This window comes from Choloepus didactylus, chromosome 2, assembly GCF_015220235.1.
Source record: "Choloepus didactylus isolate mChoDid1 chromosome 2, mChoDid1.pri, whole genome shotgun sequence".
In the NCBI taxonomy this organism is placed as follows: domain Eukaryota; kingdom Metazoa; phylum Chordata; class Mammalia; order Pilosa; family Megalonychidae; genus Choloepus; species Choloepus didactylus.
Window position 1 is genome coordinate 107,788,612 of NC_051308.1, and position 19,921 is coordinate 107,808,532.

General features: G+C 41.9%; 1 pseudogene; it reads left to right on the forward strand.

Moving 5' to 3' along the window:
• The first annotated feature begins 954 nt into the window (after window positions 1-954).
• Window positions 955-4,044, forward strand: LOC119512704 (annotated as a pseudogene).
• Window positions 4,045-19,921: the final 15,877 nt, after the last annotated feature.

Genomic DNA, 19,921 nt, shown 5'->3' on the forward strand with positions numbered 1-19,921 from the left:
ACCTCACTGTTTCTGACACCTTCCCGCTCTGCCTGGCTCAAGAGTTTAATTTCTGATGCCTTCTGCAAAAGGAGGGAGGGCACACCCTACAAGGGAAGGGCAGGCACTGGGGCAGTCTGTTCACCTGGTCACAAGTGCAGTACAGTCCCTTGGAGGTCCCCAGCTGGAAGTCCATACAGAGAGCAGAAAGGCAGCTCTAAAAAAAAATATTTGCTGAACCTATCTTATACCCAAATCTTTCATCCAGCTTCAAATAACTCTTGTCATTTCTTTACATAACAGATTCAGTATTTGATACTGAACCTGTTTCAACTCCTTAACTGCCAGTTTGAGCAAGAGTCAGAAGCTGTTCTGGGTGTTGGAGGAGGAGCATTCTGTCTCAGATATTTGCTCATTGGTTCTGAGCCATTTTAGGCAATGTGTACTCCGTGGTTCCTGGCCACGCCCAAGAAGGGATGAAGATTTTGGCAGCTTTCCAACCTTAAATTCTCTTTCCCTTATTTGCTCAAGCTGAAAGCATAGTTTAGTAGAAGGCATATGCTCCTAAAATTAAGATACAATGAGATGTAAATCCTATCCTTATTACATTCTAGCTCCGGGACCATGGGCAAAATGGTCAGAACTTCACTTGATCTTTTAAAAATTAGGCATGATGCAAATGATTCCATGGGTAGTTGTGAAGATTCAATGAATTCATGTAAAGAATCTAACCCCGTACCTGGTGCCCAGAGGAGCTTGATTGATATCAGTTTCCTTCCATCAGTTGCCCAATCAAAAAGCTGTGCTCCTCTTCCATCCTCCATAGACCACCATCTTCAAAGGCGAGGTGATGACACTGACATGCAAAGAAGCCACCTTCTCCAGAACAGAGAGAGCACAGTGGACTTACGAGGGAGGATGGATTCCAAATGATGATTCAAATACTATTCAAATTACAAATACTTGAGAGTACCAATGCCGGACCCTGACCTCAAGCCTCAGCGACACTTTAAACTTGGTAGCCTCTTCAGGTGAGACTTCAAGCCAGACTTCATAAATCACCCACTTCTGGGTGATGGGAAAAGCATACTGACTTTGGGGAAGCTATGAGCTTGTGGGTATTGTGGGGAAAGTAGGTGCAAGATATCAACAGGCATGTGGGGGGGAATCCAGGAGTGACCTGAGGGCCCTGTGTCTGTTGCAGACTGGCTGATTCTCCAGGTGCCACACTCTATCTTTGAAGGTGAGAGAGTGATTCTGAGCTGCTGGAGAAGGGAGGAAGAGGAAGTAGATGAAATTACTTACTATATGGATCAGAAAAAAAAATTTTGTGCATTTACAGGAAACTCAAGCCTCATCATGCCAAAAGCAGTCTCCAATTATAATGGCTTCTATAGCCTCACTACTTCTGGGAAACATTATGCATCTTTATGGAAAAGAACTTCAAACCCTGTAAGGACTGAAGTTCAAGGTAATGGCTACACTCCAGGTGTAATAGGGTTGGAGGCAAACAAGACCCAGCAGGAGACGGGGAAGTCAGAGAATATACTCATCAGCTCAACAGGGTCCCTTGGAAAGACATAGATAGAGACAGTGGTGAATCAGTCATACCAGGGAGATGGGTGGTAATTCTATGGACACAGGTTAAATCTATAAGGCCTGTTTGCTCATGCTGAGAACGCAGCTGCTTCTCTCCAGGAGATCTGAGTTTCACTGCCCTTCTCTCTAGAGCTATTTCCACATCCTGTGCTGATAGCCAGCTCCCTCCAGCCCATAGAGGGAAGCTCAATGACCCTGATCTGTGAGACCTGGGTCTCTCCCCAAAGGCCCGATGACCAGCCCTGAGATCAGCCTGGAGCAGGTCCCTGATGCTCCAGATCCCCACCAGGTGGAGCAAAGACTCAGAGTCTTACTGGTGTGAGGCACAGACAGTGACTTCCTGTGTCTGGAAACAGAGCCAGAAATCCTAAATTCAAGTGCATAGTGAGTTTGGGTGAAGGGGAAGAGTGGGTCTGGAATAAGGAGGAGTAGAGCAGGGGCATCACAGGGGCCTCAGTTTCTTTTTATCCATACGCTTCTTCTGTCAATGGGGGTTTGTTCCAGAGATGCTATCCTGAGCTCCTCTCCTTACTGCTAGTGCATTGGGACTGGAATAGTCATGAAGGGAATGCAAGAAAGTCAAGACTTCAGGATGTCCTTCACATCCCTCTAAACTTATTCTTTCTAATTATAAAATAAGATATTATGATAGAGAATTAGGCTACAGAAGCTATGAGGACACAAAGGTATATAATAAATAATCTCCACAGGGAAGAAGGTGAGGGTCAGCTAGAGAAAAGCCTAGAACCAAATTAACACAATAGAGATTAAGAGAACAGACAGATCCATGTGGATTGGAGCACCCACAAAAGATCACATTGAAGCAGGGGTGGGTGGTGGGTGGGGGCAGTCAGCTTGAGCTAGTCTTTTTCAGAGAGAAAGCAACTCTCCATCTTACGTGATGTCACTTCAAAGGAAGGATAATACTTTCCAGTATCCTCCCTAGATCTCAACCCAAGACTTTTACCCACTGAGTCACCAGGTATGAATCCCAGTATCTTTCCCTAGTGTCACCCACCCTAGACCCTTGGGGGAAGGAATCAGAGCTCCTGAAGTGAGCATACAGACAAGAATTTGAAGCTCATATGACTGAAGGCTGGGAGGTAAGGGTCTTGCCTCCCCACAGAAATATATTCAGAATGGACCACCATCATCCTCAATTCTCGCCCTGCAAAGGGCTTGCTCTAAATTTCTCCAGCTCTATCTGCTGTCACTTACAGGGAGACACCATTCTCATCAGCCCTGATGTTTCCCCGAGCCAGGCCCTCACCTGCTATCTCATGCTCACGCAGGAGTCCCTGTGTCTGGAGTGCTCTTGGAGACCCAGCCCCCAGGGGCACAGGTGGTCAAAGGAGAGAGGCTGGTCCTGGTCTGCTCCGTGGCTGAAGGCACAGGGAGCACCACCTTCTCCTGGCACAGGGAGAGCATGAAGGAAAGCCTGGAGAGGAAATCACAATGTTCCCAGAGAGCAGAGCTGGAGATCTCTGTAACCAGGGAGACTGATGCCAGGGTATATGCCTGTGCAGCTGACAATGGCCACGGTCGCGCCTTCAGTGGGAGAGTAAATATCAGTGTGAGAGGTGAGTTCCACCCTCCCTCAGCTCAGCCAGAGTTTCTCAAATTGGGCTTCGAGATCCCGTAAGGTCATGAGGACATTTTAAGGTGGCTATGAAGAGCTAATCCTTTCTGACAAAGGTAAAAATTATAACTGCTTTAGGGGTGCTATGTGTTTGGTTATGGTGGAGAAAATAAGAAAATAGTAAGATGAAAAAGTTGAAATAAAACCTGTTGCAGTCAACAGGCCAGAGAAAGTCTTCCTAGAATCCATCACAGCTCGGGAGTGAATGCCTCCACAGCTGCACTGTCCAATATAGTAGCCGCTAGTCACATGTGGCTATTTAACTTAAATTCTAATTAATTAAAATTCAAAATTCTCTACATTCACACTAGCTGTGTTTCAAATGATCAATAGTCACATGTGGACAGAAGCTAACTTCTTGGACAGCACAGATGAAGAACATTTTCATCATTTCAGAAAGTTCTATCGGACAGTGCTCCTCTAAAGTTTAAATCTGGAATGTGGGGACAGTGAGATTTGAGAGTGATTGGGGATGTTATTATGCTGAGTGGATGAGGGGTAGGTCATGAGCTGTAGAGTTCCCATGTCTCGCTCTGTCCTCACCCTCAGGGCTCCCAGGCCCAGGCTGTGATGGGAGACTTGGTGGAGCTTCCTTGTGAGGCCCAGAGAGGCTCCCACCTAATCCTGTAGCAGTTTTATCATGAGGATGTCACCCTGGAAAATAGCTCACCCCCTCTGGAGGAGGAGCTTCCTTCAGTCTTCCCCTGACTGCAGAACATTCTGGAAACTGCTCCTGTGAGGCCATCAATGGCCTGGGGGCCCAGCCCAGTGAGGTGGTGCCACTCAACATCTCAGGTGGTTGGCTGAGCTTGGGCTGCGGACCGTAGGCAGGCTTCGGTCCCTTCCAGGAGACAGACTCTGTTTTAGTTTCCCAGTTGCTAAAACAAATACAATTCAATGGGTTGGCTTAAACAATGGGAATGTACTGGCTCATGGTTTTCAGGCTAGAATTCCAAAATTGAGGCATCAGCCAGGGGCTGCTTTCCCCAGAAGACTGTGGAGTTTGGGGGCTGGCTGCCAGCAATCTTTGGTCCTTGGCTTTTCCATCACATGGCAATGCAGATAGCAGCATCTTCTGTCTTCTGCTTTCTATTGACTTCCAGCTTATAGCTGCTCCCTGTGGTTTGTCTGCCTGACTTTCACTCTGCTTCTAAAGGATTTCAGTAATCTGAATCAACGCCCAACCTGATTCAGTGAGGCCACATTTTGCCTGACGTAACATCTTGAAGAGATCTTATTTAGAATGGATCCAAACCCGCCAGAATGCAGACCAAGACCAAGAATATGTCCAAACAGTACACAATTCAACCCCACAGACTCCAAGGTGCCAGTCTGTGCAAGAACATTTGGTTATGATTGGTCAAGACAGGGGTTTTATCAGGGACTTGTAAGGAAAATGGGGATTGCAGATCATGAAACTTAGTCGCTGGCTGCCTCTCTCTTCTTCACATTAGCCTTAAAGTTGCAAACTACACTACAGATCATTAAGCAAAAAACAACATCCACATAACCATTTCAAAGCAGAGCAAAACTTACTGGAAACCAGCTCCCCCAAGACAGCTCACAGCCCCCTCCCCTGGCGGTGTCTGTAGGACTCTAGCCCAATCCCTTCCATCTGAGGCTTACTCATGGGGCACTCTCCTCCAAGGCTACAGAGGACAAGAGCTGCCTTCTGGCTGCAGGATGACTGGGGGGCCGCTCGGTTTCCTGGCAGCCGCCACTCTGCTCATTTACTTGTGGTTCCAGGGGAAGTTAGGTTTGTAATTTCTTCTTTTACTCTTTGTTGCTCTGCCATTGGTTATCACCCAAAATATTGGTTTTATGAGGCTGGTGGCATACAGGCTCTCGGGAAGCTTTCACCTAGTGGGTGAAACCATCAGTTCAAGTAATTCAACCCTTCGAGAAAGCATTTTACATATGTGGGTTCAAGTGAGACTGAAAGTATCTAACCTACAATTGCATAGTTAAGTTTTTTCTTCAAAAATTCAATAGAATTTTTTTATCAAAATAGCAATCAAATACAAATGTAATCTACATGAAAGATGCATAAGCAAGAGAAATACAACAGGGAGCTAGATTTTAAAAGAAATATTCTGAGTATTCTAAGTATTATATAGCATAATTAATGTGTATATTATACTTATACATTGTATTATAATGTAATATACATAATATGCCCCCTACTATAATATGTATTATACATAATATGCAATTATATGTAATCATATATAATGTAATAGAAAAGTCTTCAGACTGGAAGTAAGGAGACGACTCCTAGTCACAGTTCTACCACTTGGGTGGGAGACTTTAAAAAATCTACTGATAAATACACTCTCTATGCCTCATTTTCTTTCTTTGAAAATGGGGATATTGATGCCTCTTCTTTTTTGTTTCATAGAGACACTATGATGATAATACGAGACCCAGAATTATATTATGTAAAGTTTGCTACTTTATTTACTTATTTATTTATACCCCCAACCCATTCTATGAAGGACTTGAGAAAGCTTATGACAAAAACACTTACAATTAGGAACAATGGAGTGCGACTAGAGAATCAGGCCAAGGGAAACATATATGGATGGAAGTAAACCACAGGCTTCCTTGCATCAGTTTGTATTTGTACACAGGCAAGCTTGTTCCTCTTGGTAGCAGGATGGTGCTGGCAGCCCCAAGCCTGCCTCATCTTTAACTTAGCTCAGGATCCAAATGTCTCGTGTGGGGGTCTCAAGGAAAGTGGCGAGGGTCTCAAGGAGGACGGCGGCTGAGCACAATAGCCATCTAATAGATGAAGGGTGCTTTCCCAAAGAAAGAAGACTGCATTGGACACTTAAAGCCAGCAAGCAGCTGGAAATAGCAGATATCGCTACCTCAACTCCAAGAAGTTCACTTGTCACAAAATTTATGTAAGCTAGGTCCTTTTTCCACAATAAAATAACAACTGTTTCCCAATTTAGCCTCCTCCCATCACTTTTTTCAATCCTTACATGAAAAGAGAGATAGAGAAAGAAAAAGGAAGGAAGGGAGGGAGGGAGCAGAGAAAGCTAGCAGTTAAACCTAAGAGAGGTTTTTGATGTTTCTCTTTAGGAGGTCTAATTCTCTTACCTTCTAAAATGTTCTTTAAATATTATGATGTATTGCTTTTAATGTACGGATTAGCCAAGGATACCACTTACATCCCATGTGCTCGCCCCGATTTCCAGCAGCTTCACATTGGGGCAAGTGCCAGAATTAGGTTAAAATATATATAAGAATGGGGAAAGGAAAAGGATCCCAGCTTTCACCAATTATCCCATAGTCACAAAAGGAGACAATTAAAATGCCCTGTGTTAAAAGAGATTGCAGAAGGCCTCTAGAGCAAAGCGTCATACACCAGGAAGACACTAACCAGAGGGACAAAAGAGAGCCCACTGCACACCAAACATGTGAGGCAGGTTCTGGATTCTGACAGCCCTGAAGAAATGAGGGTTTTGGAGAGTTTTCAAGTGACTGACTTGGAGGACAGAGGAAAGAAGAGTTTACGTTCCAGCAGGGTGGAGCTCATCTCTGCTGAAGGTGTCCATTATAGTTCATGGCCGTTCCAATTAAATATTCATCTTTTAAACCTTCTGGATGGAGCTATATTTTACCTATGCAAAGCAAATAAATGATGACCAAATTATTAAAATCCAAAAGAATTCAAAACTGTGGGTCAGTTACTTTTAAAACAGCAAGTATGTTCTGAATTTATACTATGGGATTGCACTGAGCTTTGCCCAGTGGATACAGGATGGAATCACAGGCTCTTAAAACTTGGAAGGAGCCATGAAAACCATGCCATGCACAACTCCACATTGTACAATGTTCACATTGTAAGTTACATAGTGTCCCCCACAAAGCTGTGCAACACAATGGCCCTGGATCATATAATCATGCAATAAATCTGGCTACACACCAGAACCATCCATAGACTGAAAAATAAATCCCATCTACCCCAAACTTATTGAATTTGAATTTCTGGAAATAATGCTCAAGGATGTGTATTTATCAATGTTCCCTGGGTAATTCAAATGCATAGGCAGGTTTGGGAACATTCATGTAGTAAAACTAACAGTAACAATAACTAGCAAATTTTGAGTGTTTGGCATGTGCCAAATACTGTTATTTCCACTTAGCATGCTGTTCCAGTTTGCTAATGCTGCCATTACGCAAAATACCAGAAACGAATTGGCTTTTGTAAAGGGGATTTATTAAGCTGCAAATTTCCAGTTCTAAGGCCATAAAAATGTTCAAACCAAGGCATCAACAAGAGGATACCTTCACTGAAGAACGGCCAATGGCATCTGGAACAGCTGGAAAGACATGTGGCTGGCATCTGCTGGTCCTTTGCTCCCGGGTTGTGTTTCAAAATGGCTTTCTCCAAAATGTCTCTGGGCTTGTCTCTCTTAGCTTCTTCAGCTCCTGTGCTGAAGGACTCTGTTGGGATCCTTTCTTTGCTTCTCCGGAGCAAACTCTGGGCTACCTCCAAATGTCTCCAAGCATCTCTAAGTGTCAGCAAGTGTCTCTCCAAAGGTCTCTCTCAGATGCTTTTATAGGACTCCAGTGATTTAATTAAGACCCACCCTGAATGGGCAGGGTCCACATCTCCATGGAAATAATTTAATCAAACATTTTCACCCTAATCAACAGACTAATCAATCTGCCCCCACAAGATTGCATTAAAGACTATGGCTTTTCTGGGGTACATAATATATGCAAACTGGCACACATACATTTGCTAATTGAATCCTCATTTAATTGTTGTCGTGGTACCCATTTCACAGTTACAGAAACAGAGGTACAGAGAGGTTGAGTAACTTACTTAAAGTTACCCAGCTAGTAACTGGCTAAGGCAGTGTGGCTCCAGAGCTCACGCCCTATTGCACAAGAAAAACCAAGGTCTACAGAAGCAAAGTGACTCATTTGGTTACACAGTCAGCAACCAGATCACTAAATTTTCCAAGTGTAAAGCACCTGCTGCTTGCCCTTGGAAAGACAGATTTACATGTTTTTACATTTTTTATCCATTCCACAAACTTACATTGAGCACCAACTCTATGCCAGGCTTTGTGCCAGGAGTGAGAGACACTGTGGGACAGACTTAGGTACAAACCTCTCAGGCACATGGCTGCTCTCACATGAGTGTAGAGATACTCATCGGGTCTGTACACCTCTCAGCAAGGATCTGCCAGACCAGGACATGTCCCACAGCAGCATGGGAAGTGAGTGAACTCCTTTCATGCCAAATGCAGCCTGAGAGACAGTTCTCCCTTGACTGACACTAATTCTATGCTTTGCAGGAGTGGGTGCTGGTGCCCGCTCCCACAAGTGAGGCCTCTGCGTCTACCCATATTTATTTGTAGGTTTGTTTGTTCAGCATTTATTGTGCACGGACTATGTACTAAGAATGCTGGGATTCTCCTGGTTTATTTAGCACTCAAAATGAAGAACTTGGGGAATGACTCAACAATAGAAATTTAAATATGCCATGCTCCACACTGTCCCCCTTTTTCTGGGACTGAGCATGTATTTTTCCCTCCAGGTACACCCCCTTCTGCCACTCCCTAACCTCTATCCCTAACTCCTACTTCTCCTTCAAATTTCAGTTCAAATGTCACTGTTTCCTAGAAGCCTTTGCTGACAGTCCACCTAACTCTGCTTCCATAAATAATAATGAAATACTACAAATCTTAATGATAATACTTAAGGCTTAATATAGCTCTTACTATGTGCCAGGCACTGGTCTAAGTACTTTACATATATTAACTGATTGCATAGAGTATTGTTTACATATGAGGAAATTAAGCACAGAGAGGGTAAGTAACTTAGCTAAGGTCACAAAGCTAACAAGTGGCAAAGTCTAGTTCTGAACCCAGCAGTCTGGCTTCAGAATCCCTACAAAGATGATGTAGATTTAAAATGATATTTTACAACACTTATGGGTACAGAAAAGAAATACTGCATTAAATAGATACCAAAGTCTCATATTGATTATAATTGATACATATTCATATAATTATATCCCATTTTTTAGCCTTGGCATCACATTAAACTTTGCATGTAAGATTTCCTTTCAATCAGAGTTTGAATCTTCTGAACTATCTTGGCCAATAGCAGAATGCATAGGCAGTGGTGACATTTGAGTTCCAGAGCCCCTACTAGTGACCTTGACCTCTTTAGCACCTTTAGATTTGATGACATAATTTTGAGGCATATCAGAAACTACAAAGCTATCCTGTTTGTTTAATTCCAAGTATTTTTTTTTTTGATTAAACTATAGTATTACTGAAATTTAAGCATCTTTACTTGGACATCAGCCCAACAGAATAGAAAGAAACTTATATAATCTATACCTTTGAAAGACAAGGAAAAAGAGAAATGCTATTGATAAAAATTTCCAACCAGGTGATCTTTGAATTTGACTCAGACACCCCCAACTTAGATTCTCTTTGGTTGTACGAGGCCTCGGGTATTGCCCCTGAGAGGCCTCACCAAGACTGTCCCTGTACAGGTGTGTCCGCAGGCATCAGGCTACCAATTTTGCAAACCTTGAGCCTTTCTAGGCATTGAATTCCCTGAAACTCTGCCTGCCCCTTGGCTCCCTCACCAGCCTTTATCCCCTTCTTCCCCATTCACTGTTCCAGGGACTGACACATATCTCTGTGTCTTACAGGAACCTTCCCAGCCCAGGTCCCCAGAAACACATCTACTCCAATTTAACTGCCCCAATGAAGGAACTGGAGACTGGGTACAAAACAGTGAGTACTTCCTTTAGGGTGAGGGTCCCATGGCTGTGCTAGTTAGTGAAGGGGTGGGATATCATAGAAAAAGGGCTTATGAGATGAGGCTTATGGGGGTGCCCTTGACACCCCAGGTCCTACTGAGACTTATTTGGGAGTAGGTATGGAGCAGGTGGTGGGCAAAAGTGCCTGTGTGTGGAGCCCTGGGCCACAGTGTCTTGCACCACTTGTCCTCTCTTTCAGCAAATCCAGTGCATCTGGATGTGGTTTATTCCCAAGTCCGGAGCATCCATTAGGGACAACAGGGTACAGTGAGCTTTGGGCAAGTGCTTCTGACCCTGACAGTGTCTTTGCTGGAGCTGAGGCAAGGGTCTGCTGCAGGCATGGCAGAGCCCTGCAGAGCTGTGAATACTACCACCTAGGCGCTGACGGTGAGCATCCTTCTCGCTTCTGCCGATGGTTGTCCCTTTCAGAGTCTGCTGCTATGGGTGTCTATTTTCTGTCCTGGGTGGGAGGCTGAAGTCCTAGGGGTGAAGCTGAAGGACTGGCTCACACAGGCCCGTGGTTGCTCACTGCCCGTCATTTTCTTTTTCTGCCCCAGCAGCGCACTCGGGAGCACCTCCGGAAGGCAAGGTGGGTCCCAGTTCCCAGCTTTTCTATTACTAAGGCTCATCTCTCTTAAATGAAGTAGCTAGTTCCATGCATTGGGCACTGAAACATTAGCTTCCCTTCTCTTTACAAGCCTTTTCCTTGTCAGGATTCCTCTGTCGTCTATTCTGAGGTGAAGAATGGGCAGCCCGCAGGAGCCTCAGCTGTGCAGTCCTCGGCATGAAGGAACCAAGGAGACCCACCTTGGAGAATGTCCTGCAGGTATGTCGTGACCCTGACTCGGCTCATCAGGGCCTGGATGAGGCCACCTGTGTTCTTCTTTCCTGGGAGCCCTCAGCCATCTGTTCCAAAGAAAAGGAGAATTATCTGCCAGGGATGCTACAGGGAAGGTCAATGACTAAGAAAGCACTGCATGAGGACACTAGAGAGTTACGAGACTATGCAGTTTGCATGACCTGCTCATGACCTAGACCTTGCATTTTCTTCACGGGCCGGGGGTTGCCGTTTGGAGCATCTTTCCAGTTCTCCTCCCCAGTGTGCTTCTCCCACCCTCACCCAAGACTGCCCCCTTCCACTCTGAGGTGAGGTCAGCACAGCCTCAGGAGCCTCGGCCAGGAAAGCCAGGGCTGCAGAGGGGACGCAAGGGCAAGGGGACCCAGGTGATAGGAGCGTGTCCCTGAGACCCATATGGGTCAGCTGTGCACACAGTGAGCTCAGGTGACCCTGGGGTCAAGGTGGGATGCCCACTGGGTTGACACAGCACATGTGCAAGGTCCCACTGGGGGACACTTTGCCATGATCCTGGGTTTAATTGTGACAGACAGCTCTTAATTTGGAAAGCACTGTGAGGAGATGTAGACTCAACCACTCACACCAGAAACTTTTCTTTGTCTGAAATTGTGATTCTGCCACCCAGGGAATCCTCCTGCCTGAACAAGGTCTGAGAGCAGCAGATCCTGTTATTGTCTTTTCCTCCTTCCCTTGCAAGAAAGCCAAGACCTGAACTTTCAATCCACTTTAACAGTTGGATGGGACTTTCTGGTATGTGTCCTCATGTTTCAAGTCTACTCCTGGCTTTGCTTTACCAGTGCACCTTATTCCCTTCACATTAATCTCTCTACATACATTTTAATCTTGGTTGCCGTATGTATTTTTATTTTCTGCCTCATAAGACCAGTGTACATAAATTAATTAAACAAAATAATATAGTGTAAGTAGTTTCTAACCAGCATAAGAAAACTGGTTGTGAAAAGCAAGCTATTGAGACTGCTCTCAGTATTTCATGCTATATTTTTATGTGCATCTGCTTAATACAGCTTTTAGATTAACCTTCAACTTGACATCAATTTAAAAGGAAAAAAAGTTAGCTTTCTTCAGCAATATGAACCCCTTTCTAGAATATTCTAGAGAGCTATCAGCCCTAATTTCACATCCATTGAATCCCTGGTCCTAAAAACTTCAAATAGTTATAAAATAAGGATTTCATGCCGAGAAACATGAAATAATCTGAACAAATATGAGTCTATCTTTGCAGAACAATGCACTGCACTGTCCCTGACAGCAGAGACCTGCCTTTCTCCTTCTTTCTCTGCCAAGGATTGCAGAGTTCCTGGTCCCCAAACACCACACACTGCCCCTCCTGTCCTTCTTGTCCCCACCCCCACTGCCGCTGTGATCCACCATCAGCCCCTTTGTTCTGGATTCAGGAGAAATTTTAGACTCTTGTAATGTTGCCAGAAACTTGTTTAAGCAACATAGACAAGAAATGTGTTTCTGAAAATAAAAGGGTAAAATATCCTAAAAAAGAATAATAATAATAATAATGATGGGTTAAAATAGCCTCTGTTTCTTACAAAAATAAAAATGTCATAGACAAAAATGAGGTAGAAAAATTAAAAGGAGAAAGAAAAACCTGACAAAGTGCCTCAGGTGAAGGAGAGGCACAAAGGACAATCTAGGAACACAGAAAAAGAGAACCTGTTTGGAGTAAAAGCATAAACACTTCACCCAGCAGAGTTGGCCTCTGTGTTTCAGACTTAATAATCCTGGCAGACAGCCACTGGTGGTTAAGCCAGTGAGATAGAAAAGCAAGATCAGCTCTGAGAACATCTTTTTGGCACAGTGGTTAAGAAAAGTAACTGCAGAGACTTATGAATGACATGGTCCACTAGGTATATTTTTGGAGCCACTCTTACCCTGTCTATTTCTGGATGAGGGGCAAGGAGGCAGAGCAAAAAAAGAAGCAGCTCTGGACTGGGAGGGAAAACTGACTGCCATTTACCAGCTGTATGACATTGGGCAACTTATTAACCTCTCTGAACTTCAGTTATCTTTTCTGTGAAATGGAAGTAACTGCTTCTGTCTCATAGGGTTGTTGAAAGATTCAAAGACAACCTTTCAAGAAATGTCTGTTGCAAAGAAGGCATAAAATCAATGGTATTTGATATTAGAATCATTGTTGTCATCATTTTTTATGGGAGGTATTGGCCCTACAGACTGTCTAAAAATCACTTACTGGTAGATGTCTAGTGACTTTTACCAACGTTGCTGTCACTGTCTTTTTCCATACTGGGTCTTAAACACAGGCACAGACATAGACCTCCTAACCATGGGATTAGATTCTACAGAAGGTTCAGGTCTCTTCTTCCAGTCCTTAAAGAATATTTTAATTGGGGTTTTGGTTCTAACAACAGAAAGCAATTCTGGCTGTTTTTTAAAAAGGGGTTCTGGAAGGATATCAGGAACTCAGAAAATTAGAGGATCAGGCTTAGCAATAAATGGGAATAGGAGCTATAGGAGGCCCAAGCAGCAGCAACCATAGCAAATGACATGCGATACAAATGTAAGGTCTGCAAACTGACATGTTCATTGCAATGGCCCCTAGTGCCACTATCTCAAGTTGCAAAATCTTGGGAGAGAGATCTGACTGGCTGAATCTAAGTCATACGTCCATCCTCTGACTCACAGAGGATGGGTATGGAAAAATCTTTCCACTTGGGCTTTTAAAATGGAAAGTTGCACTACTCTTCCTCAAGACCATACATCAGATAAGTCCACCTAAAATGAAATCAAAGTGTTAATAAGATTGGTGTGCTGAACCCAGAACAGTAGCTAGCTAGATAGATAGTAAAAAAATTAAAATAAATAAATAACGAAAATCTGCTAATGACAGTCACCTGGGCATCTTAAGATCTGACTAATTGAGCCTATACCCTTCTGTAATGATTAATTTCATAGGACAGCTTGGCTAGGTTATGGCATCTACTTGTTTGATCAAGCACTGGCCTACTTATTACTGTGAAGGTATTCTGCAGATGGGATTTGTATCTACAATTAGTTTTTTGCATCTACAATTAACAAAGGAGATTGTTCTCAGCAATGAGGCAATGGATTAGATTCTTAGCAATGATGAGGATCCAATCAGTTGGAGGTCTTAAGAGACAGAACTGAGAATTTCAGAGGTCAAAAGAAGAATTTCTGCCTTAACTTCAACATTGGCTCTTGCCAGAATTTCCAGCCAGCTAGTTCAGCTTTATTGGCATTTTGAACCTATGGTCTGCCTTATGGAATTCAGACTTGCCTGTTCTCATGTTTGCACGAGCCAATTCTTTATAATAAATCTCTTAATATACACACATAGACATATATCCTGTTGGATCTGTTCCTCTGGAGAACTCTGACTAATACACTCCATTTTCCTTCTTAAATTTCAGAGAGCACCTGTAGGAATCTGATTCTTGGGACCTTCACTTCCTATAAATTTCTGCATCCTAGCTTCTTAGAAATGTCAGTGACCAACTCGGATACCAGTTTGAGGGCACTAAAAATTTCCGAATCATTGGCACTATTTATGCTACAGCCTCTATCCCTGAACATTTTCATTAGAGTGTCAAGCTCTGGCTAGTCATAGCCCAGAGATAACTAAGATTTTACATGACCTGATCTAGCCTCCACCCCCCTTACCTCACACCCCACAACCATAAACATCCACATACATTCAGTTCTTACGCTGTCTGGAAAACTTGAGGATGTTGAGAGAATCCAAGGCTCATGAGTCCTGGATTCTATATGTTCCAATCACAGACATTTGATTAATCAGTCAATGTATTTTCTTGAGTTTCTGCTTTCTACTCTGAAATGGGATATTTTTTATTAGATGTGTTTTGTGATCTTTTTAAAACAATACACTTGTTGGTGTGATTTACCCCGATACAGAAGGATCATTTTCTTCTGGCCTATTTTCTAATCTGAGCCATCCTCAACTCTCACCAATCAAGACAGCCTAAATTCAACTGTAGCAGTCAACACTTATGCTGGGCTCTTATAACTTTTTTTTAATTATTCTCAAGTTCTTCAAGGTAGGGACTCTACCCTGTTGCCAAGAACTGGACCAGAGGACAAACTTAGGAAATCCTTCAGCTATCTAAATCTGAGCAATGTCTCCTTGAGCTTAAGAGACCATTATACTCAGAAATAACTGGATAGATGAGGAAGGGAGAGAAGAAAGAAAAAGAATCTTTAAATCCAGTCCTGTTTCCTGAAACAGAACTCTTTATCCAGTAACTGATGGCTCCATGTTTTTCATCTTTTTGGAGCAGCCAACCTACTTTCCTCAGTCATAATCCATTCTAAGATGTGTGGACAATACAATGCAAGAAGGGTTATGTGATGGTTAATTTCATATGTCAATGTGACTGTTTATGGTGTCCAGTTGTTTGGTCAAGCAAGCCCTGACCTGATTGTCACTGTGAGGGTATTTCATAGATGGATCTAAGTCATTAGTCAGTTAATTGCATCTAGACTGATTGATAACATCTACAAATCGACAGAGGAAATTGCCTTAAGCAATGAGAGGAATCTCCTCATCCAGTCAGTTGGAGGATTTAAGGCAAGATCTGACGATTTCAGCAGTCAGAAAGAAGAATTTCTATCTCCTATTCAGCTAGCCCATTAACTCTAGAGAATTCAGTCTCCTTCATTGGAGTTTCCAATTTGTGGCTTCTCCTGGGGAGTTCAAGTTCACCTTCCTGAGTTTCCAACTTGCAGCCTGCCCTACAGAATTCAGACTTGTCTGTCGTCATGGCCACATGAGCCAATTCCCATAATAAATCTTCCTAATATTTGCATATAAATACATCAAATATGTTAGTTCTGTTCCTCTGGAGAACTTCTGACTAATACAGGTTACTACAAAAGGGGTTCAAAAATTGTTGGTCCGTTAAGGAATAAATTATTGGCAAAAGGAAGAGAGGATTTCCATGCCTGGCATGAGAGAGCTATGGGAAAGGGGGCTTCTTTTCTTCTTTTTAAAGATAAAATCTCCTTCCGAATGCCCCTCTTTCTCACTGGCCTCCTGAACTTTTTTTCTTCTCTTGTATTTCCCTGTCTTACTCTCTCAAAGCAAAGGGCAGGATAGTGAAATGGTTTTGTTCTTCCCTTTCACAAGTTTTGCCAGTTAAGATATCATTCTATCATTCATTCAGTCATTCATTCATTCATCTACTCTACATTTAAGCCACCTTGTTTCATGTTATATCTTGACCCTAAGAGAAATACAAAACTTCTGCTACATGGATCTTCATTTGGTGCACAGTTTACTCACATGTTTAAAGTTATTGTTTAAATTAGTTGCAATTTAGAAATCTGGAGATTTCACATAAAAATCCATCTTTGAGTTTCTCTTAAAAAGTTGGAAAATTAGGTAACAGCAGATCTTGATGTGGTAACAACACTCTGGAACTGAACCGCAGCTGCTGCCTGTAAATGGAGTACGTGTTCTCCAGCTGGCCACAGTCTCTACCATTCCCTATTTTCTCCCCAACACGGAAGCCAAGTCACAGCTGCCATTTATCATTTTAAACGCCCAACTGTTTTACTTACAGTAGGTTTAAAACAGAGCAGCATATGACTCCCACCCATGTCTCTGCCAAAAGTGGAAATACAAAGGACAGAATAAGAAGACATTGTGGTTTCAAGAAAAGAGAAGATCATTTCTTTGTGAATGTAAATAAATATTCCTAGATAGATATGCAAAATGTTTTTGTTGACTGAATACAAATAAAGGTATCTTTGTGAAAAAAAATTATAGTTAGACTTATGAAAGGATAGGGAAAGGATCAAGATGAAGAACTTAATGAACTGAGAAATAAAGAACTGAACTTTAAATAGGGCTTTATTTTAGTGTTCATATATTAAGTATTGCCACTATAAAATGCAGTTATGTGTTAAGTAAAAACAAAAAGTTTTCATGGAGGATAAATCTATAAAAGAATGTCTATTAAAGGCAGAAAAATATGTTTCTTTGAGAGAATCAAACATTGGCTGGAGTTCCAGAAGTTGAAAATACGGCTTCAAACTGAAAGGATAAGTGTGTGAAATTTTTAGCTAATTCCTAGAATCTTTCAATAGCAGTTGATAAGAATTTAAATATAAATAATGCCACCTGGATTAACTATATGTATTTCAATATCATTAAGACTAAGATAGGGCTTAAAACTTGAGTGTGGTGCTACTAGTGTATTGAGAAAAGTCTTATCAGTTACCAATTCTGTGTAACAAACCACCTTAAAATTAGTTGCTTAAAATAAAAACCATTTGTTTACCTCATGATTCTCTAGCTTGGCAACTTTGGGCTAGATTCAGCTGGACAGTTTTTCTGGTCTGGGTGGTGCTTGGCTGATCTCTGCTGCATTCATTCATGCACCTGCTGTCAGCCTGTGGTTGGGCTTGGGCTTTCTGGTTTATTATAATCTCATCTGGCATGGCTCAGATGACTGGGCTTCTCTGCACGTTCTTTCAACCTTCAGTAAGCTAGCCCAGTCTAGTTCACCTGGCTTGGAAGTTATAGCCTTCCAAGCAGTGAGAGCAGAAGCAGGCAAGGCTTCTTGAGACCCATGCCCACAACTTGCACCGCCTTGCTTCTGCCACTGCTATTGGCCAAAGCAAGACACAAGGCCAGATGATGTTCAAGAGGTAGAGAAATACATTCCACTTCTTGATGGAAGGAATTGCAAAGTCACATGGTAAGGACACGGATGCAGGAAGGGAAAGAATTTGTGGCTATTTTTTTCAATCTACCATAAGTCTTGATAAGTTGAATTAACCTGGACAAAATTAGTAAATAAAATATATGTGCTGCTCCTACAGGGGCCAGTGTTAACACTGCTCTTGTTTATGCAATTTAAATTCAAGATGACAATGTTTTGCAGTGATAGGGAACTTCAATATCCGTTATATCATTCACCAGAGATCAGCCTGCTAAAATATTAGAAATGGAACACATCTTGTACTCAGTAATCAAAAGCGTGAGCTACATGAGTATCTGAGATTCAAAGCAATGAAAGTTCAGTGCTTTACTTGATGAGCAAGATGAAGTGTGCAGTGGTCAGCTACACATGAATTTTAGGTGGCTTACATGATATGGCACTGGGGGAACTGAAGGAAGATAACTTGTTCATGTCATCCAATGAACGTCAGCCTCATCTCCCCACCAAATATTAGATCATATACTTGGCCTTCGTGGTGGACAAAACAACCCATATAAACACTTTGACTGTTTCTCAGACAAGTATCATGAGTAGTTACTCAAAATCATGATTCTATTCATCAAAATAAGTTTCCAGAAATAAAAGGAATGGATTGAACCACATATTCCAAATTGTGAAACTGAGCACTGAATTCAGAAGATAAAAATCTGAAAGTAAACTGGTGTGATTGAATGGGTCTTTTTCAATTAATACTGATAGTGGAGCAGAAGAGTTACAAATAGAAATAATTGAACAGTAAGGCAATATAAAAATGAAAAACAAATACAGAAATGTAAGAATTCCAGTATTCTACAAATACTTCAGGAGAGGTTATCTTAAATATAAAAACCATTATGTAAAGTTTCCATCCATGGTCAGAGGTGCAAAATACATTTTCCAACAGCTGTTTTTCCTTATAAAACAACAAAACTAAAGATCACAATACAAGGCTGAATCCTGTGTTGCATGTTGCAAGGTAGAATTATGTTCTGACATTGATTCTTGGTGCAGAAAAAGAAATAATGAATAATAATGAATAATGTAAAGAAAAAATAACAATTACGTCTGCAATCCAATTTGCATTTTTAAATTCAGATTTAAAATATAATCTCCAATATCAGACATCCATGTATTATGTTGCACACATATCTTATAGTTCAGTAAAAATAATTAAATATTTATTGCCTTCTGGCAGTTGTTTTTTTATACCTTGCTCTCTTCACTCTACATTGCCTGCCTGTCACCTTTGGCCTTTGAATTTGCACCCCTTGAAATAGGCTGAATCAGAATAAAACAGATGCCAGGGGCACCAATCTATGCAAAACACTTAAACTATAGTAAACTGGTGAAACGTAAAGTCTCTCCACTCACATAATGTAAAGAGCACCTTCAGTGTAATTATTTTAAAAATACGTCTCTCTAAAACAGACTTCTCTCTGTTGAGTATGTTTGTGCTGTTCAGTCCTAGCTGAAAATGGTAGTCACAGCTGCATAGTTCAATGTTGTTTAGCAGTTAATAGGTGATTATACTTTAGCATCTAAATTTTCATTTCTTTAATATACAGCCTCCCAATAATTTGTCTGGTTTAGGAAATCACAAAATATGACAGTTAATAGCTTTTAAACTTTCATTTTGCTTATTCTTTTTCAAAATGTTAACTCAGTTTTGGCCAATGGAAGTAAAATAATGAGAAAATCAGTTTCTACATATAAATGGCATTAATGGAGAAGCAGTACCTTCCCTTCCCCTTCAAGCGTTAGGTGGTCCCCTAACATTTGGAGGGGCTAGGGCAAGAGTACAAATGGAGGTCTTCAAAGTACATATCTGAATATTTAAAAGTTATTAATATAATAAACTAATAAAATAGGCTTGTCCTCCTACTTTGAAAAGTACACCTTCATAACACCCTGGAAGTACAGGTTCAAATACAAAATTCTTGGACCCTTGGAATTCCACACGGGAGCATGCACCATGAGGAAAGCAGACCCTGAGTCCCTAGCCCCAACCCTGCGGCTTCCTCCTTCCTTCTCCTCCCACCTGCAGCTCCATCCCACAGCACGACACCTGTGGAAAATCCAGCCTGCGTATCCAAGCTTCTTACATACCCCACAGACAAGATAATCCAGTGTGGCAAAACGATCACCACTGATGAATCCAGGTGAAGAGTATATATGTGTTTAATGGATCATTCTTGGAATTTTTCTAAAGGTTTAGTTAACATTTTTCAAAATAAAAATTTAGGGAAAAATAAAGGTTTGGGTGTATATATTTAAAATGTAATCTCAATGAGACAAAGCAGATTTGCCTTGAC